At 41.5% G+C, this 22,458-nt stretch overlaps 1 pseudogene; it reads right to left on the reverse strand.

Moving 5' to 3' along the window:
• Positions 1–361: 361 nt before the first annotated feature.
• On the reverse strand, positions 362–2,657 carry LOC142428120 (uncharacterized; annotated as a pseudogene).
• Positions 2,658–22,458: the final 19,801 nt, after the last annotated feature.

Consider the following 22,458-nt stretch of genomic DNA (forward strand, 5'->3'; position numbering starts at 1 on the left):
TATCTGTAAATGTGAGCACGGTGTAATGTGTTGAATCTCCAACTCATATTACAATGCATCAGTACACCATGCATCATAAAAACACTTGAGTTGAACTCCAAATTTATTTTTCCCTCTTATTCAATCATGCTTGCCTCAGAAATGATTTTGTATTCTTTTGAAATGTATTTTCAGTTCTCCATGCTTCATTTCACATAAAAAATGAGAAAAAAACTAGACACATATATTATTTTTTAGCCCCTTGTCACTAAACCGCCAAAGTCTCAATGATATCAAAGGATCCAGTATGTAAGTGCTCTGTTAGGAACCTCTCCAGTTGTAAAAGTACTAGCCTTTCCTTCAAAGAGGACTGAACAAGTACTCAGTGAAGACGAGCCACCGACTTCCTTCTAGTGCCAGCTTTCCAAGATGATACTGAGTGAGTTTTATCCTAATATATACATATTTATTTATATATATTATTTAAATATGTATATTTACTTGAAGGCTTCTGATTTTATTAAATTGAAATCATCCTTAATTTTTGTCAACATTACTCAAACACTGACTTGAACTTAAAACTCACCATATTCATACATTTACTATGCTATATCATGAAGAACCATTTAAGTATTTCATGAAATTTAAGTGTTTCATGAAATACTCTAAAAGGAAACAGAATACATTAAATTTATAGACATATTTTTAAATATGTAAATGAGTTTAACAAGGCTCGTGAATGGGGCCAAACCATAACTGTGGTGCAATACTGTAACAGTGGCTCTATTGTCTTATTCTTTTTTGTTATAATGCAATACTATTTTATTTCATGTTTTAAATTAATATTTCATTTCTTTAAGGGGAAAGTTTACACAGAAAATAATGTTATCTTTTAACAATTTCTACACAAATTATTCAATGTAATTGAGTAATTTTAAAAATATGTCATTAATTTCATTCATTACATTCTGTTTTTCAAGTTCTGGTACTTAAATTTCCTGGTCTTCCCATCTCCAATTTAGAATCATTTTTGACCTTTTAGTCTCCTATGGGTGATTTTGTCTTAAACAATTCTCAGTACTCATGGGTGATATTCTTTATTTTACAAGTCAATTAAAGAATAATTTTATTAGGGGCTCATACAACTCTTATCACAATCCATACATACATCAATTGTGTAAAGCACATTTATGCATTCATTGCCCTCATCATTCTCAAAACATTTGCTCTCCACTTAAGGTCCTGGCATCAGCTCCTCATTTTTCCCCTTCCTCCCAACTTCCTCCTCCCTCATGTGAGCCCTTGAGAAGTTATAAATTATTATTTTGTCATCTCTTGAACTGTCCAACGTCTCCCTTCACCCACTTTTCTGTTGTCCATCCCCCAGGGAGGAAGTTATATGTAGATCCTTACAATTGGTTCCCCTTTTCCACCCCACCCTCCCTCCATCCTCCTGGTATCGCCACTCCCAGCACTGGTCCTGAAAGGATCATCCTCCCTGGATTCCCTGGGTTTCCAGTTCCTATCTGTACCAGTGTACATCCTCTCGTCTAGCCATATTTGTAAGGTAGAATTGGGATCATGATAGTGGGTAAGGAGGAAGCATTTAGGAACTAGAGGAAAGTTGCATGTTTCATCGTTGCTACACTGCACCCTGACTGGCTCCTCTCTTCCCCAAGACCCTTCTGTAAGGGGATGTCCAATTGCCTACAGATGGGCTTTGGGTCTCTACCCTGCACTCCCCCTCATTCACAATGATATGATATTTTGTTCTGATGATGCCGGATACCTGATCTCTTCGACACCTCATGATCACACAGGCTGGTGTGCTTTTTCCACGTGGGCTTTGCTGTTTCTGAGCTAGATGGCCGCTTGTTTACCTTCAAGCCTTTAAGACCCCAGATGCCATATCTTTTAATAGCCGGGCACCATCAGCTTTCTTTGCCACATTTTCTTATGCACCCATCTGTCTTCAGCAATAGTATCAGGGAGGTGAGCACACAATGATATGATTTTTTGTTCTTTGATGCCTGATAACTCATCCTTTTGGCACCTTGTGATCATGCAGGCTTTATCCTAATATTTTTGCACTGGGTATTAGGACGTTTCTCTTCCCTGTGCACCTTTCTGTGCTGCCCGAGGGGACAACTCTGATTTAAGCCTTTACCACAGTCACTGCACCGGGAGAGTATCTCTCCTGTGTGAGTTCTCTGATGTTGGATAAGGCGGGAATTCTGGCTGAGACATCGGCCACACATCACACTAGCCAGGTTTTTCTCAGGCATGAATTCTCTGGAGCTGAATGAGAGTTGAGCTCTGTTTACACCTTTCTCCACACTCATCACATTGACAGGGCTTGTCTCCTCTCTGGATCTGCTGATGTTGGGTGAGATGTGAACTCTGAAGAAAACGTTCCCCACGATCAGCATATGTATGGGATTTCTTTACAGTGAGGGTTTTCTGATGTTGAAAAAGAGTAGAACTCTGACGGAAATTCTTTTCACGTTGAGTACATTTGCAGGGTTTCTCATCCAAGTTTCTTAACCTACTCAAGTATGAGGCCAATGGAGATTTCATCCCCCTTTTCTGACGATCCTGTGGTGTGTTGTGCTGGATTTCATAGGTTTTACTTGGCTTGAGGTTTGAGAAACACCGCCTTTAGGTTTTCCTGACTTCATGGTGAAGTTTCCTATCGTCTGTCTTCTTCTGTTTTGCTTTCTTGGGCTGCAGGTGTTAATTTTCACGCCAATTGCTGCCAACGCCCTCAGTGTTTGGCGCCACTTGGGTTTACCGGAAATCTCGATTGCCAATCTTTTGATGAGTAGCCAACCACTTAACAATTTGTGGCGCTTAGAGATTCCTAACTTGATGGTTAAACCAAAACAACAAACCATCTATGACCATCGAGTCAATCCTGACTCACAGAGCCGCTATAGAACAGAAGCACTCTGGGACCACTGAGAAGGTCTCCCTAGGAGTCCTGAGATCAGGGAAGCCAGCCTTCTCGTTCTCCCCAGGAGTATGCAGTGCATCTGGAGTTCTGCCTTTATGGTTAGCAGTGCAATGCTGAACTCACTGTGCCACCAGCACCCCTGACTGGAAGACCAGACCTTCTTTCACATACTGTACTTGCTTGAAAGTCACTGCAGCGGCACCTAGTTTTATTCATCCAACTCTCACATAAAAAAGTAAATTTGCTGAAAATAAAAGGATGTAACCATTTATCCTGTTTTGTATTTTTAAACAACATTTTATTGTGTTTAGAGAACTCGAGTGGCAGAATTGTCACAAGTTTGGCTGCCAACCACAAGGTCTTCAGTTTGAAACCACCAGCCAACCCACACAAGAAAAATGAGGCTTTCTATTCCTGTAAAGAGTTACAGTCTTAGAAACCCATAGGGGTAGTTCTATCTGTCTTGTAGTGTTGCTATGAGTCAGAATCAACTTCATAGGTGTGAGTTGAGTTTTAATGTGATTTGGGTAAATTTTTAGAGCAAATTAGTTTTCCATTCAAATACTATATGCACATTTTGTGACATTAGTTGTAACCAGCTCAATTTAACAGTGCTCTTTGCACGTCCTCCCTGGATTCCTCATTTCCAGTCACCCATCTTTCCTGCCCCTTCCTGACTTCTGAACTGTGTTTTGGGACAGATGTTGCCCTTTTGGTCCCATCTAGTTGATTGTTCTGGGTTGTTACTGTTATGGAAACCCACACTGACTGTATCACATTGACTCTGCCTCCTTGCACAGAGCAGAATGATTACACAGGGCTTTCAAGGCTGCCAGTCTTTAGGGAAACCATCTGCCATACAATTGTTGAGTGGAGTGGCTGGTGGATTCAAATGGCTGACCTTTAGGTGAGTAGCTGAACTCATTACCCTAGTGCACCAGGGCTCCTCCCTCACTTTGTAGGTATATTGTTCGGCTGAAAGGTGCTATCCAGGAGTACGGTAGGTTCAATTTTGGTTGAAGATACCCTTCAACCATAAACTCAGGGGCTCTAACAGTCCTGGTCGCTAAGTCTGGTCTTTTGAAGATTTTGAATTTTGTTTTTATCTTTTCCTCCCACTAAGTCTAGGGCCTTCTATCATGATCCTGGACATGGTGACTGGTAGTGGTATCTGGGCACCATCTAGCTCTTCTGCTTGGTAGCCCTGTGGTAGCCAGTCTGCTTCAGAACAGTTGCTATCATAGACAATTTTTCTTAAATTAATCAAAGATAACTTTACATAGAAACTCCTGTTTTAGAACAGTTGGGCTATTTATTTATTATTCTTCAGAAAAGCTGAGAATGAAGGAATTGTACAAAGCACGAGGCAAGTACAACAAGTGATACATTGCCATGGTATCATATTCTGCATATATCCCAATGCATCTGCTCAGGGTCTTCTCAGGGTCAAAGATTTTAAGATTTCAGTATGTGTAATCCAGCACTTTATGGACTCAGGGTGTTTTAATGTTGATTCAATAAACATTTAGCTGCAGCTTATATAAGACACTCCTGTATACAGAGTGTTATAGTAATTGAAGGTTGGAACCACACCACTATGTATGAGCTAATGATTCTCCTCTAGGTTTTGTTTTTTTGCCTGCTACAAATTTAAAAGTGCTGTGTGTGATAAATGTTTAAGTTGCATAAAACTGACTCTCAAAATGTGAATATACTCCACACTTACTACATATTCCATTAGTCAATTCTGGAGACAAAATATGAATAATTTATTGATGAAAAGATTTGAATTAACCTGATGACAACTTAAATCATGGTTAAAATTCCTAAAAGATGTGACCTTGGGGAAAAAAAGGATATTCTTCCTGGTTAATGGAAGCTTTTGTCTTTGAAAGAATGAGAAATTAATTTTTCCTCTTTCAGAAAAAAATCATCACATAATAACTTAATTCATTTCCTCTTACTATCATCATCTTGGAGAAAAAGTTTTTCATAAATGTTATAAATACATATATTTCGAGATGGATTGACCCAGTGGCTGCAGTGATGGGCTCAAATATGACAATGTGAGGCTGGTGGGGCTTCATTCTATGGTGCATCGTGCTGCTATAACTCAGAACCAACCCAAAGGCACCCATAAACTACAACATCGATGTTTGACACTTTAAATAAGCACTTTTATATGAATTTTACCACAGAAATGAAATAAAGATAATTTCTAAAAATCGCATACATTAAAAAAGAAACTTATTTTAAAAGATCCATTAAAATAACCATATATAAGAATTAAAAGTAAAATCATTAGAATTGTTCTCTACATAGAGAAAATACAGGTGGGAACAGAGGTCAAGGTGTAATGAGAGGAAATGATCGCGGAAAATATGGGTGCTATAGCAAAATGTGGTGAGGAAATCAGATGGTGCCCAGCGATCAGAAAGAATAGTATCTGGGGTCATAAAGGCTTGTCTTAAAAACACACAACCACCGATGGTTCTGTGGGGGGGTGTGATAGGGAGATGGGGAATGAGTGGAAAAGAGGGGTGGAGCCAACAAACCCAGGGACAAGGGAACAACACGTGATCTAAAATTGATGGTAAGGAGGACATAGAATGCCTGGTAGAGTTTGATCAAGTGCAATGTAGCTGAGAGAAATTACGAAAACCAAATGAAGTCATTCACTACCACTTCTTAAAATATATTTTTTTCCTGTCCACCAGTTTTTCCAAGGTTGCCACTGACTCCCTGCTTTCTAAATCTTAAGGAACAATGACCTAAAATGCCTTTTAGCAACGGAGTGTTGATGTGGACTATGTGCTTTATAAGGATCGTGAGGCCAGTAGCTTATTCATCTGGATGCCAAGGGGATGGGGGGAGAGTGCAGACCCCAGGCACCGCTCACTGGAGGGTTAAGGCCTATGAGCTAGCGGAGCAGCTCTGACCCTGCATGAAGACCTCCTGCTTGTGTGGTGGCGTTACAACAAACAGACCTATGGAAACCATCTCTTACAGATATTTTACATGGGTTCTCCTTGACACCAGATGTTGTTATAGTTCTAATTTTCATTTTACAAATAAGTCTTTTTAATGATAAACGTAGTATATGCTCATTATAATAAACTTGGAAAAATAAGAGAAACCTATATGCTCTATCACTTTCCCCTTCTCTTCTTGTTTCTTCTCTTCCTGTTCATCTTCTTTTTTCTCCTTCTCCTCCTCCATGAGAATGACACATGTAGAGTAGACCAATGTCGGATGACCCGAACAAAGGTAAGCATGGGTGTATTAGGACAGGCGTTCTAGAGAGGCAAACCCAGTCAGTTCTTTTGTAGAACTGGGCACCTCCAGTTCAAGTCCATGGATTTGCTATAATTCAGGAAGCTTCTCCTAACCTGGATAGCCTCGGGGTTGATGAGTCCAAGACCAGCAGGAATATCACAAGCTGATATCAGATGGCAGAGGCCGAGGAATGACTGAGAGGCACATGAAACCAATGCCAGCAGGTCAGATGTCAGGCTCCTGATGGCTCCTGAGATCGGCACGCAGTGCAGCAGGCTGTTGGCTCAAGTCAACGAATCAGATCTGGGATGCTGGCCAAAAGTAAGCAAGCAAGCTTGCCTTCAGCATCCTCATATGATAAGTAGGCCACATGACTGAGAAATGTCCTTTCAATTACATCAGTGTGTGACCTGAGTTGATGGGGTTGTACTCCGCCCTCATCATTTTATAACTCCTTGACTGCTCAGAGCAAGCCCTATAATGGAGTTGATTGCAGTTGACTAAGTCTAATCCTGGAGGACTAGTAGGCTTTAACTACCAAATTACTGAGGATCCTAGTCCAGCCAAGTGAACACAAAGCCTATTACAGTGCGTCCTTTGTGCCCATTTATGAAGCCACAGTGAACAAATTCACACCCCCCCCCCCACGTCACATATTTTTGGGAGGATTGCTTCTTTCCCAACTCCACAAAACCTTCCTACAGAACCAAAGTCTCATTTCAAATTTACAATCTCTCAACTAGGATGGTGTGTTAACCTGCATTCTCTAGAGAACAAACCTCTCTTACCTGTATGAAGGCTGTGGCCAGATTCAGAAGGTGGTCCACTACCATATTCTCCCCAAACTGCTTGGCTGCTTCACAGAAGATCCCATCATAGAGCTGATCACATCGTGTTTGATGATATTTGTAAGGAGCTGTAGTCTTGGAAACCCACAGAGGCAGGTCTACCCTGTCCTACAGGGCTGCTCTGAGGGGTCACTGACTTCATGGCAGTGAGTTTTGTTTTTTTAAATAGGCATATTATTCATTGATATACAAAAGAGAAAGAAGAAATGACCTACCTGGCAATTTGGGATAATTTATGATGCATTAAGATCATGTGAAGGGTCGACGGAGCTGACTGGGAAGAGCATCACTCTGCAGAGTTGAGTCCCAAATCATAGAAGGTTTCCTGGGTGCAGTTTGCTGATGGGTTTCTCTTTTCAGACATCTTGGTCTCCATCTGCTACCTGATTAGTTCCTAGAGATATATCAGTATAACTATTAACAGATTCTTCAGATGGAGGTGTCTGTCAAAGAGGTGGAACATTTAAAAATTTGTGCTTTGTAGTGGAGACTATATAGTAAAAAGAGGCAGAGAATTAGGGAAAGCATTTAGCTGATTCAAGCAAAAAATTTATGTGACTCCAATTATCTGGACTCTTCAGGTCAAATCGATTTCTGGTCAGAGTACTCAGAGAGCTCATTTGTCATAGACAGATACGGCTTATTCCAAACTGGACATTTGTCCTATCCCCTGTTCTCTTACACACATTAAAAAAATATCACCTCTCCTCCCCTTTGAAAAATGAGTCTTTCTTTCTTCTTATTTTTTTAAAATAATTTTATTGGGGACTCTTACAGCTCTCATCACAATCCATCCATCCATCCATCCATCCATCCATCCATCCATCCATCCATCCATGTGTCCAGCACATTTGTACATATGATGCCGTCATCATTTTCAAAACCCTTTCTTTCTACTTGAGCCCTTGGTATCAGCTCCCCATTTTCTGTCTCCACAGGAGAGGGAGAGGGGGACCAGACCTCAACCCAGTGTGCCAAGACTTGAATGCACCATACCGGAATGAAGCAGCAAACCTATAGAGAGGTCTGCGGGGTCAACCCCAACCCCAGCTACATCACCACCCCCCACTCCGCCCCCAAAGAATGCACTATAGAGGACAGCACCGAAGCTACAGCTCAGGGAGAGGGGCACATCTGATCAGAGAATACAGGAACAAACTAAAAGGGAAGGAGAGAGGAAGAGTGAGTGGAACACGTCCTGACCCACGAAGCCCCAAGGACGATATTCCTGGTTGGAGAAGCCAATGCAGAGAGGACCATAGGGCCGGCCCCATCATGAGACATGACATCCCTCACCAACCCACAGAACTACGTTGATTAACACTGGAGACACAGTGAGGGAATTGTGCAATATCTGACCCCACCACTCTGGGGCCAGACACTAAGGGCAACAACAGAGCAGCAAGGGAAGCAAAGCAATGAAGTCCCCGAGGAATACCAAAAACAGACTTCAGGGTCAGGGCGAGGTACCTCATCAGACTCACCAAAAAAAAAAAAAAAAAAAAAAAAACCTCATAAAGATCAACAAACAGACCCGGAAGTATTTATAGGCTTTTCTTTTGTTGTTTTTTTGTTTGTTTCAATTTTTGTGGTTTTGTTGTTTAGATTTGCTTTGCTTTTGTGTTTATTATAGTTTTTACAAGTCTATCTAGATAAGATAGGTGGGATAAAAAATCTGGAGGAGAAAACAACGGGATCAACATTTCTGAGGGGGACATGGGAGAGGGGGAGGTGGCAGGTTGGGAAGAGTGGAGCCAACAAACCCGTGGACAAGGGAACAACATGTGATCTGAAATTGGTGGTGAGGAGGCTGTAGGATGCCTGCTGGGGCTTGATGAAATTCAATGTAGCCAAGAAGAATTAATGAAAGCCAAATAAAGGTGGCACATGATAGTGGGACAAGAGGAAAGTAAAAAGAAATAGTGGAAAGAAGTAGGAGGCAAAGGACATTTATAGAGGTCTAAATACAGACATGTACATATGTAGCTATATAACGATAGGGAAATAGATCTATGTTAAGCATTAAGGTAGAAGATGGACACAAGTACTCCCTCAATGCAAGAACACTTTATTCTATTAAGCTTGCATTCCATGATGTTTACCTCCCTGATATGATTGTTGAAGACAAAATGGGTGCAGAAGCAAATGTGGTGAAAAAAGCTGATGGTGCCTGGCTATCAAAAGACATAGCATCTGGGGTCTTAAAGGCTTGAAGATAAACAATTAGCCATCTAGCTGAAAAGCTGTTAATATGTTGATTGTTGTTTCCATTAGCATGGATTGTGCTTTCAAGCTGGAGGAAAGCCTTGACCACTTGAATCTTTTCTCTGTTTATCATGATGGTACCTATTGGTCCAGTTGTGCAGATTTTGATTTTCTTTAAGTTGAGTTGCAATTTTGCAATTCACACCAAAGGCCGCAGTCTATGATCTTCATCAGCAAGTAATTCAAGTCCTCAGTTTCAACAAGATAAGCTCTGTGAAGTTTTTGAACTCCTCCATCAGAGTTGAGTGTTACACTTTGTAAGAAATGTTATGTATGTCAATATATTTTCATGATATCACTGTGGTTTCAATTTTTTGATGACATTACATACAATCATGATTCAGCATTTGGGATCCCATGTCTTGAAGTCATTCAGTTGATATATTTGAACTGAAATGCTGCTTCCTTTCTATTTAATGTTTGAAGTGGATACAGGATATTTGCTAAAGGGAATTGGGTTGCTTAATTTCATAGGGTTGAGAGGAAGCTACTATTAGTGATCGTAATATACATATCAATAAAAGATTCCTATATAGCAGAGAAAAAACCCACCAAATTATTAACTTGATATTCCAGATATAATTTACTAAGTACTAAATAAGGAAACTTTGTACCAAAGTGTTACAATGACAAGCAAAATGATTTAGACAAGGTGAAGCAGAAAGAGTGTCACAAATACACGTATTCCCAGCCTTTTCTCTGTTGTAACAGCTAGGGCATTAATGACTTGTGATGGATCCCCACGGAAGCACCCAGAAGTAGAATAAATGCTAGTATTTTTCACACATTAACTATTCTGTCGATTAAATACATTTCTTGCTATAATTATTCATATTTTACTGGTAACAATGGCTATAATTATTTTGTATACAACTATATTTATTGCTGATGCCATTACAAACATTTTACTGGTAATCATGGCTAGCAGTAGGCTGTTTCTCAAAATAAGCAATGTTAGGTATAGTTTTTATACTCAGGAGAAAAGAGGGCGACGTAGGAGAGAGAAGAAGCTAGGATATACTTAAATCCACTCTACATTGTATCTGGACAGTGAAATAATTTTAAAATGCTGACACTCTACCACTTGCAGCGACACTCGATGGCTGCACAGTTTTTTCTAATGACATACTTGACGTACCGGTGGCCTAGAACACCCTGGCTCTGGATACCACCTCAGCATAACGAGTTATCAAGAGTCTGCTTGTATTGGAAGGAAGTGGCATGTAAAAGGTCTGAATCAATTGCACCAAAGTGATCCTGTTGGACTGAGCTGTTCACCAAGCGGCACTCATGATTATGCTTTTATGAGAAATGCTTTGATAGTGTTTTCGAATTAATACGTCTGTTTGCATTAGGACTTTACATCATTTGTTACTTTCATGAGGTATGGCATGTTATCTGGGCATATGCGTTGATGAATTATGAATAAAAATACTGATTGGTCTTCATTAGATCAATCAGGATTTTCCAGGTTGTCTGCTGGTCTCATTTCTAGAGGATGTGGAGAATTGTCCCTGGCATATTTGAGTAAGTACTATATACCAGACAAAGTGTTGGGCAGACTGCAATGTCTTTATTTGAAATAATATGATTGTTTTTCTATAGCAACGAAGGTGCTATTTCAAGACTGTAAAGATATAGTTACAAGCTATGGCATCATCACAAGACCTGAAAAATGGGTAAGCTGATGATATGGGGGTTAGAATAGTGGTTATTAAAGTTTTCTCTTGCGGAGAAATAAGAAACTAAACAACAGCAAACCACCACAAATCAAATATTTAAGGTGAAAGAATGTTATCTTTTCTTGAAAACAGCTGAATTAAGTGTTTTCCTTTCATATGAATTAAAATTATACTGCAAGAAGGAATGATAAAGTCAGAAAATAGATTTATTTCCTTCTTCCTAAGACATCTCTAGGACAAAGAGACAAGAAAGCCCTGGTGACACAGAGGTCATGGGTTGGGCTGCTCTGTCAGCAGTTTACAATCAGCGGCTGCACAGCCGGGGAATGACAAGGAATTCTACTCCCAGAAAGCGTTAGGATCTCAGAAACCAGCAGGGCATTCCTCCCTGATGGACAGGGTGTGGTGATGAGTGGCTGAACAGAGAGAAGACTGTAGTGGGGCAAAGGAAAATGCTTGCATAGACAAATTCTTTATGCACCAAGCATTTTAATGTACAGTGTAGAGACCTGCAGCACTGCGTTGGTTTCTGTAAATATTGAAATACTGGAGCCAGTTTGATTTATTACCTCAAGTAATTCCGCAAATGGTTAAATACATTTATCTTATGTTTACAAATATTAAACACATTGAATCAGCAGAGCAGAATCCTGGCTGTATGGGTTGCCTTACAACCATGTGGGTAAACTGTACAGGCTCTATCTGAAAGACCCACCTATCCATTTATTCAACCTTATCAGAAGTGGAACTAAGTATTGGGGAATATAAATAAAGATTTTAAAGGAAAAGACTCAATGTATTTTTTTTCTCTCGAGAAGAGTGACTTTAATCTGCAGACACCATTCATGAGGAAAAACCCAACAATATTCCCTTCATCCTCCACCTCTGCCCTTGAAATCTTTCATAGAGCTTTGTCATTGTGAGTGCTTATGGCAGAGGCATTTATGTTCCCCAGACAGCTATATACTCCCACAAATGCCCTAATACATGTATAGTTCAATAGGATCATGAGTTGTAAACAATAGAATTTATATAGGGAGGAATTGAATAGGACAGAATTGTTAGAGGGCCCAAGCACTTAGTAACAGCGATGTCACTCTTCCCTCCCCCCTGTCCTATTGTCACGACCTGGAAGTCTTATGTTACAGATGGCCCCACTATGTGTTGGCATCAGATTGGGTCTCCACATCTGCCCCCTTGGAAGGGGGCTGTCTTGAAGAGCCTCTAGACTCATGGCAGACTTGATATGTTAATCCATGTTCATCTACAAGAGGTTGTAGCTGCAGATTTGGCTAGGTAGCACATCGTAGACCAACAGGTTGGTGGTATCCGACATTCTACTCCTAATGCCATCAGCTATTCTGGGACTACCTCCCGGGCACATTGACACTCTAGGAAAAAGGTAAGGATGAAATGATTCCCTTAATTCATTAATTCCTTAGTGTTTGAATTACACATAGGTTGCTTTGACATTAATCTTTTATGGATCATCCTCTATTACTACAACATACCTACTTATGGCTCACTTATAAAAATGTACAGAGAAAGCTTGCTAGCCAAATGTAGGTTAATCATGATTATTATTTGAACCTTATTTTGAATTGATGGCAATCTATTTAACCAGATGTTTGAAACTTGAACCCATGGAAGGTTACCGTAATACTCCTAAAAGAGACTGGAATGGACTTGCATGCTAACGATTCCTAACATTTGTCCATGGCTGCTGTGAAGACTAGCGTCTGTATCAACTAGACCCTCCTGGTGTCTAGGGGTGGTGCTCCACCTCCCAATCAGGTTGCAGCCTGCTGACACTTCCTTGGGGGTGTGGCCTTCTGTATAAAAGAAAGATCCTAAGCAGAGCCAAATTCTCATTGGCCCTTTCCCTTCTGCTGGAGTTGGATCCTGCATCAGGTTAATCGATCCCAGAGCCGTCAGTGGGCTACTGATGGTGGAGTCATTCAGCTGGTCTTGGGTTCCTATATCTCTGCATCCACCAGCTTGTGGCCACCCCCTGCTTGGTCCTCTGCTTCCCGTTTGTCAGCTTCCACACTATTTGAGGCAGGAGAAGCCCCTTTTGAACTGGACTGAATTTACCTACTTCTACAACTCTGTAAGTCATTGCTTGATATCCATCTTCTTCTATAGATAAGCACATGCAGGTACCACTGGTTTTGCTTCTCTAGAGAACGCAACCCACACAGCAGCTCATACTCTTGTGACAATTGCTATGTGCTGGTCATTAGTTTAATTACTTTCTCTATATTAACTCATATAGTATTTAATTTATAAATAAATATTTTGTCCTATTCCCACCCCACCCCTACCCCCAACTAGTCAAGCATAATCATTTCATTGTGAAATCTCTCCCAACTCTAGAAAGTGGTCACTACCTTGTCTGAGCTTCCTTGGCACTTGGTATATATTTCTATTAGAGCAATGTGTAACATTGTATTATAGCTATTTGTTGATTTGTCTGTATCACAATATACTTCACAAGGGCTGTTTCTTATTCAATGTTATATTCCCAAAGCTTATACATTACCTGGCACCTAGTAGACCTTCAATAAATCATTGGATTAAGAAATGAACAAATGAGTGAATACATTGTAGAAGTTATATAAAGCTTCTTATTTCTTATAACCAAGGGAGGTCTGACAATTCAGAAACTTGAAAGTGGGTCTTCTGAGCGTGCAAACAAAAAAGATTTGTATAGGTTTAACATGTCCCTGAATAGTTACTAAAATAGCTTAAGGCTTCAGCTTCAAGCAACTTCAGATCCAATGTTGGCATTGTTGATCTGCACAACCTGAGGTGACTCAAAGGTGGACAGAGACACAAGAACAATTAGAACAGTGGTTCTCAACCTGTGGGTTGTGACCACTTTGGGGGTCGAATGACCCTTTCATAGGGGCCACCTAAGACCATTGGAAAACACATATTTCATATGGTCTTAGGAACTAAGACACCATCTCCAGGTGGGTACGCCCACATATGAGTACCCTGCGTGAAGACTGTTACCTATGCTACACCATGCTTCAAGATAAAATTTAATTATTTGTCATTAGAAATAAATATTTCACAATATAGAATTACCTATTGTTTTGTGATTAATCACTGTGCTTTAATTATGTTCAATTTGTAACAATGAAAATACATCCTGCCTATCAGATATTTACATTATGATTCATAACAGTAGCAAAATTACAGTTAGAAAGTAGCAACACAAATAATTTTATGGTTGGGGAGGGGGGGTCACCACAACATGAGGAGCTGTATTAAAGGGCTGCAGCATGAGGAAGGTTGAGAACCACTGATTTAGAAGGATTTATGTTCAAGGAAGATTCTTTTTTGCACCTAAAAAGAAATATGTCAGCCCCTTGGGAATGTGGGTAGATATTTATCTAGGCCCTTAGCAAGGGTACAACGGTCCTAATGGAACACTTCTCTACAACAGTGGAGACGTTGTTCCTCTTCAGCCAATCAAAGGAAAGGCTGCCGAAGCTTCCAACCTGGCAGTAAAGCAAAAGCGGATTCACCAAGATCAATAGTTTGCATTGTTATTGTTATCACAAGACATTACATGCATTACTTAGTAAGATAGACCAAGAATGGCTCAGATGTTTTCTGGGAGTTCAAACACCCCAGTACATGACATAATGTGATAGCCATCTGCTAAATTCAGCATGCTCAAGGCATACGCAGCCTCTTAGACAAAACAAATCCCTCAGCAAATGACGTGAATGTTCCTCACTGTAGTATCGGCTTCAGCTCAGCAGCAGTATGGCCTTGAGACTCCAAGGTCTCAAACGGTGACAAACACACAGTTTTCTGTTGCCGCCATTAGCACTGGCAGCCAATTATTTAGTTCCTACGATGTGCTGGGCACTCTGCTAAGTGCTGTACACATTTTATTTCATTAATTTCTCCCAGCATCCTTTGGAAAGGTGCGCTATTATCTCCAATTTACAGACAAGGAAAAGAAAGCACAGAGAGGTCTGTCAATTGCCCACTGTCACAATGTCACACAGTTACTAAAAAACCAAAACATACTCACTGCCATTGGATCGATTCTCTCATAAGACTCCTAGAGGACAAAGCAGAATTGCCACCATGGGTTTCTGAAACTGTAAACCTTTACAGGGGTAGAAAACATCATCTTTCTTCCAACAAGCTGCTGATGGTTTTGAACTGCTGACCTTGCAGCTAGCAGCCTGACTAAGGAACCCTAAAACTCAGTATTCAGTCTGTAGACAGCACAAACTCCTTGGGACGGAACCGCCATGGTTCTTAGGTTGTTGAGGTTAGGTGGCTAGCTGGATGGGGTGTTGGACTTATTCACCTTCCCACCAAAAGGTCTTTTTCTCCTTGGTCTATTGCAGTTGGTCAGGAGGCTGTAAACACATCTTTTTCTGGGGATGCTTCACAACTCATCTCTCTGACTTGGACTGGGGTTTAGGGTTGGGCAGTTCACATGAACAACCCAATCTTTCCTCTATTCTAAGGGGCAGTGCCAACTGCATTGTTTCGCTGCCTGACATCCCAATGCATTTATGATTCTCAGTTTTAAAGGCTGTGTGTTATAAAGCGAACATAAAAAAGGGAAGGTCAAGAGATCTTGAGTTCTAAGTAGGCTTAGTGAATTTCTCAAGCTTGGCTTTCTTTTCTGAAAGTATTTGCATCACAAGTGACTGGCACCCTTTCCCTCCCCACACACTTTTGACTGGTGCCTATTAAAGTATAGAATTGAACACATTTCATCTTTGTGTTCAACAGAAGTAATGAGACGACTCTCAAATTACCTAAGCAGAGATTTGCATCAACAATAAGAAAAGAACAGACGACACTAAGGACTGATATCTATACACTTCAAAAAGTGAATAATATGTAGAGACTTGAACAAGTAAATAATTTTAATAGACTTCCCAAAGTGCTTTTGCTAGATTTACAGAGACTGTTTTAGAGACTGTATGTAGGTGTATTTAGTAATTCTTACTTTATACAGTACATGAAGACATAGACGGTTGTATGCTTTAACCCAGACCGCTGGAGATTCACATTTCCTTTTCTGACGGACATCTCCCAGTCCCATGTCACTTGACCTTCGTAACTCATACATGATCCAGCTCTGGGGCTGATCTCATTGGGAGACCAAAGAGAATGGGAAGAAAAAGAAAAGAAGCCCAAGTCATGCTTTCCTAAGTGATAAAATGTGTATGTCTAGGATCCCTTCAAACGTGGGCAGCACGCTGGCAACCACAGCTAACAGAGGCGGCAGATCTGGGCTGCTCATTTGCCTCAGTGGCTGAAGTTACTGGATTTTCTCCTACTGTCCTTCTGTTTTTGTTTTCTCCTCTTTCTTCCTGAGATGTACTTTGCTAGTGTTACATATGATTCGTTCAGCAAATATTTACAATGTTCTCATTCACTCTCTTAGAAAACCTCCTTCCCCCCAGTGCCAACTGGTCCCAATTGATTCCCACAGTTAATTCTGAAAACAGGAATTTGAACTTGGAGAATGTGGTTCTCAGTCCAGGACTGCCTGACTCATTTGCGGACTTAACTGATGCTATCATTGGCAGCAAAAATTCACATTTTTGAGCACGGGACATTATCATATCTCACCTGCATAAGACATTGTACATGAGCAGCAAAGAAAATCGTAATAAGACATAATCCCTTGATTGCAGAGCTTGGATTTCTAGTATCACTGGTTTTAGATCTGAGAATTAGGTCCCAACACACTTCCCTGCTTTCCTAAGTAATATAAACTCTCTAGCAGTCGAAGATTTAATGTTGCCAGAAGAAAAGATACGTCAATCCATTTAGTACATATTGAGTGGCTATATGTGGTTGGGCAGCATCCAGGCCCTCAGGATGCCATAGAGTCTGCGATCACCCAACTCAGTTGTCTTTGATCAAAGAGGAGGAGGAGTTTAAAGAGAAGTAAACATGAACATAGATGAAACGGTGCAAATTGTGGTCAGGGTTATTAGGAAACACAACCAAGCAAATGAAAACAAAGGGCCAACAGGTAGACTAGCAGACTTCACAGAGGACGGCCTCTAAGTCAGCTGGGCAGGAAAGGTCTCTATGAGGAGCAGGCACATAAACCCGCACCTGGGGAAAAGGGAGTTTGTTTGAAGAAGAGAGAAGAGAAGAGCAGGCCACGCAGACAGAACAGCAAGTTCAAGAACTCAAACTCACAAAAGTGGAAAAAGGAAACTGTTAGCTTAAGAAGGCATAAGGAGGCCTCATTTCAGGCATGGGTGGGTCGGTCCTCATAGTGTGATGGGATCCGGTCCATTCTCTACCTCGCAGTCCTGCTCTCCAGAGCACTGGCTTCAAGCCACGCACCCAGCCTGGAGCTGAGGGTCATGGTAGAAGTGGATTCACCTGAATCTCCTGGACAGAGACTGGAGTAGAACGGGTTACTCAGTGGGGAAGGTTCTGTGTATTTCTAAACAACAGCTCAACTGTGAAAATCCCTGATGCCTGAAGGAGTTCCCACCTGGGGAAGAGAAGCTAGTAGCTGGAAGGAGCCAACAGATAGAAAGAAGTGGGCAGAGGCAGGGCATCTTGTCGGGGAGTGGTGGTAAGACCAAAAGGAGATGAGGGAAGAGTAAAATAGAAACAGATCTGGTTTTCAACATTTTCTGTGTGCCAGGAGGTTTTTCCTTTTCCATACTGGGTTTATCTCAGATGTATTTTGTCATTGAGAGTAACCCTCTTGCATTTTTATTAGTAGTTTTCTGTGTTTTGGTAGATGAAGACCAGGATTGATGAGCCTATCAGGACAGCAAGTAGAAGAAGGGTTCCTGGAGGCACAGTGGGGGAGGGGGGAGCTGATAGCAAGGAGCTGACAATGGAATAGAATGTTTTGAAAATGATTGTGGTAGCAATTGTACAATTCAACTTGTGATTGAACTATGGAACAATATGATATATAAATATTAGCTCCCAATAAGATGGTTTTGGAAGAAAAAACACATTGGAATTTTTGTTTTCTTCACAATGTTACTTATTGGGTGGCAGATCAAATATTGTTATTACCATTTGACAGATATATAAATAGTGTTCTAATGTGGTATAAATTTGTAATTATATACCTCACACTCATGCTTTTTCAGGTTGGAATATATTTGCCAGCTCTTCCCTACACCTTGCGATCAGGATGTGAGTCAGACTCTAGAAGGTGAGTATGCAAGTACTCCCTCAACACAAGAACACTTTGTTCTAACAACGTGGCATTCCATGATGCTCACCCTCCCAACACAATCGCTGAAGACAAAATGGGTACATAAGCAAATGTGGTGAAGAAAGCTGCTGGTGCCTGGCTATTAAAAGATATAGCGCCTGGGGTCTTAAAGGTTTGAAGGTCAACAAGCAGCCATCTAGCTGAAAAACAACAAAGTCCACATTGAAGAAGCACGCCAGCCTGTGTGATCACGAAGTGTTGATGGGATCCGGCATCAGGCATTGGAAGAGCTGAGACAAGCAACCATGTAGACGTGAATGAGGAGGGTTAGAGTGGAAACCCAAGGCCCATCTGTAGACAGTTGGACATCCCCTCACAGAAGGGTCACAAGGAAGGAACGAGTCAGTCATGGTGCAGTGTAGCACAGATGAAACACAGAACATCCCTCTAGTTCTTTAATGCTTGTCCCTTCCCCTCCCCCCCCACTATCATGACCCAGATTTACCTTACAAATCCAGCTAGTATGAGCCTGTATAGATGATAGTTCTTCATACATGGAATCCAGGACTCATACTGGATTAGGAACAGTAATGGGAGTAGTGATTTCTGTTGTGAGTACTGTTCCCATTAGGAACAGTAATGGGAGTAGTGATTTCATGAGGGTAGGAGGAAGGTAAGGGGAAAGGGGGAACTGATCGCAATGATCAACTGTAACTTCCCCCCTCCCCCAGAGGACGAATGACAGAAACATGGGTGAAGGGAGACAGCAGATGGTATAGGATAAGAAAATAACAATTTATATAATAAAATAACAATAATTTATAATTTATCAAAAGTTCATGAGGGCAGGAGGGTGGGGAAGGGAGGGAAAAACAGGAGCTGGTACCAAGGCCTTAAGTAGAAAGAAAATGCATTGAAAATGATAATGGCAACATATGCACAAATGTGATTGATCCAATTGAGATATGGATTGTTGTAAGAGCTGTAAGAGCCCCCAATTAACTGATAGGAAATAAAAAAGGTGAGTAGTCTTTTTTCTCTTTGTCACTAGGTAAACACAGAAGACATGCTCTAGTGGATGGCAGCGTTATAAATCAGGAAGAGCCTGAGCCTGAGTCACCATGGAGAAAAAAAGCGAACTACTGACCAGGAATATGTACATACAACTACCCTGTGAGCAGAAACAGTCTTCTACCACCAATGAAATTTTGATGTTCCCTTGTTACAGCTGTTGCTATGCTAACTAACACAACTCAGGGCCAATGAGTCAAGGCCGACTCACAGTGACCCCTTAGGACAGGTTAGAATGGCCTCTGTCTGTCTCTGAGACTGTAACTGTTGATGGAAGTGGAATGGCCCATCTTTCGCCCACGGAGCCGCTGGTGGTTTCAAAGTGCTGCCTTTGGGATCAAAGCGCAGTGCATAACCAGTATGCCAGCAGGACTCCAGAGTATCAATATCCCATAGTAGGTTAATGATAGAATGGTGGCCAGACTCCAGACCTCTAGTCCTTGTCAGGCGCTTGCTGGGCCCCCATTGCATAGGAATTGGGGACAGATGGGGCATTTTTAACGAAGACCCTCGCTACAACATTTATTTAAAAGTTAATGGACTCCATTTTTGAGATATATAAAACAAATACACTCCCCCTAGATTCTTCCTCTATCTCTGTAGTTTATTAGCTCTATAATATCATGTTTCTTGAGTAAAGAGTCCGTAGCGCATTTCTGACAGGGAGACACCAGCGATGTGCATAACATTTTTTCCCCAGATGGCTTTGTCTTCTGCCAATTTTGTGTGGAAATCAACAGCTTGTTTGGGAGAATGCCCAAATACTCTACCCAGGTCCAAGTTCTCCTCACATAACAATGCACTAGTGTGTTTTTCTTTCAGAGGAGAATTGTTTGGAAGACTAAAACCACTCTAAAGTATAATCAGTTTTTATTTTTCTGAAAAAAAAAATCCCATTCTAACAAAAGCATTAGATGTCATTATCTAGGGCCTGATGATCCCATTCATGGAGAACAACCAGGAATTTATTGTAACCAGTCTTTTGGTGAGTTCTATTTCCAATGTTTTCATGATTATCTGTCGCTGGAGGAAATAATGTCAAAGCTTCAACAAGTGACTTGTCAGTTTGTCTAAAAGCATTTCCCCTGTCATCTAATCTCTGCCCATTTCCAGTTTGTTCTCGCTCTTGAACATAGCAGAGAGTTGGAGTTACTTTTTTACCCTGACCTCAAGAAATGAATATGTAGATTCACCGTTGAACTTGAAAACCTCCCACAGGGTTTCCCATGGTAAATTTAGGTTTGCACCTGACTTTCCATCATGCAGACGATGGGAGAGAGCACAGAGTGTGAGAGAAAATAAACACAGTACTCCAGGTAACTTTAAGAAATGCTCTCGCCTAGTGCTGCGGTGTGGCGCGAAGTGAAATTACCAGGTATGGCTCTTGCGTCCATAGTCTTGGTAATTCCTACCCAGTGGCTGGGTGGGAACATCCAGCGAAGGTACAGAGGGCTCTGAATTGGAGATTGGTCAGCTGTACCATGCATCCAGGTATAAGAGAGCCATCTCAGAAGCAGCAACAGGAAGAATTCCAAGACCATCTAGAACGAAGAGTCCTCAGTGAAGTACATGTGAGTTCCCAGTCTGAAATGAAGAAGGCAACGGAGACACCAGAGGCCATAGCACTGAGATTGTGAAGCAGAGTGGCAGGCTCTCAGCTCACAGAATCAAGGGACCACATGGCTGAGACGACGAGAGGGACGTGGTCGCTGGCTCAGCAGTGCAGCTGTGGACCAAAGACTGTATCCTTAATGTTTTCTGATCCTGATCTGTGGTAATTTGGTAACTTCCCTAATAAATTTCCATCATCACGAGTATTGTCTTTGAGTTCTGTAGAGCCAACATGACAGAGGATCAAACTCAGCATAGAAGTAGAGTGAGTGCCTTGGAAGGAATGGTGGGTTTCAGAAGTGGGTGGAGAAGAATGGAGGGAGGAGGCGTGTCTGACCTCTAGCTCGTGGCAAGGGGTCTCGGGCTGGCGTGAAATGGGATTCTCCTCCCCCGTGAAGTCAGGTCGGGTTAGAGGTGGCACCACGCCATCTCCTCAAACAGTTATCCATGCTTCTCATTCTACCTCAGCTCCTTATGCCCCTGTGGTGACAAGATCTTGGGGAAGGCAGGCTGCATCTTCTCCAGGGTGTGCTTTCTGAGCGACAATCTTCTCTGCAGTGGCATCACGAGGAAGGTGCAGGGACTCACACCAGGTGGCCCCAGCAGAGGGGAGGCAACAAATGCTTGTCAACATTCTGTACAGTGTTTCAACCAAGATCTATGATGTTTCATAAAGAATTCCCTTTAGTTAGTTATAACAAAACAATTTCCATAAATCCACTTTTCATGTATCAATTAATATAGCTACCAGATTGAAATTATGCTCTGTGCCCATTTGCCTTAGGATGCTTCTTCTGCACACTGGTCGGCGCTGTCCTTATCACCTGATTACAACGAGGCTCCGTAGCACCTGGTTTCCTCTGCATGCACTGCAAGCCCAGGCTGTTTGCCATTGTTTTAATCCTCATTGGTTTTGTCAAATTACCTGGTGTTTTATTTCAGGCAATTAGCACTTGTGAATCTTTATCAATCACTTTTTTGAGCCTGAAGTAGCAATTAAAGGAAAAGATGGAGAAAATTGCAGTGTTTGGGGTGTGTGTGGTGGGGGGAGGAGGGAGGTTTCTGCTCAGTTACTAATAATGTAACTCTAAGAGCCAAACTCAATGCCATCAAGTCTATATGCTGATTCACAGTGACTCTACAGGACCAGCTAGAACTTCCCCTGTTGGGTTCCAAGGCTGTAACTGTTCATGGAAGTAGAAAGTCCTGTCTTTCTCCCTCAGAGCTCCTGGTGCTTTGAACTGCTGACCTTGTAGATTGAAGCCCAATGCATAAGCCTCACACCACTAGGGCTCCTTTCTGCCACCAGAGCTCCTGAATGTAACGGCCAAACTCCAAACTTGCTGCCACAGGGTCAATGCTGAATCCTAGGGACCCCATAGGGCAGGGTGGAACTACCTCTGTGTGATTCTGAGACTGTACTATTTACAGGATAGAAACTCCGTCTCTCTCCTGCTGGGCAGCTGATGGTTTCAAACTGCAGACCTTGTGGGTCGAATCCCAACATGTAGTCACTCTACCACCAGGGCGCCTAGAAATGATATTATTTTAATGTAGAAAGATTTCACAAAGCAATTG

Source organism: Tenrec ecaudatus, chromosome 15 (genome assembly GCF_050624435.1).
Source record: "Tenrec ecaudatus isolate mTenEca1 chromosome 15, mTenEca1.hap1, whole genome shotgun sequence".
NCBI classification, from domain to species: domain Eukaryota; kingdom Metazoa; phylum Chordata; class Mammalia; order Afrosoricida; family Tenrecidae; genus Tenrec; species Tenrec ecaudatus.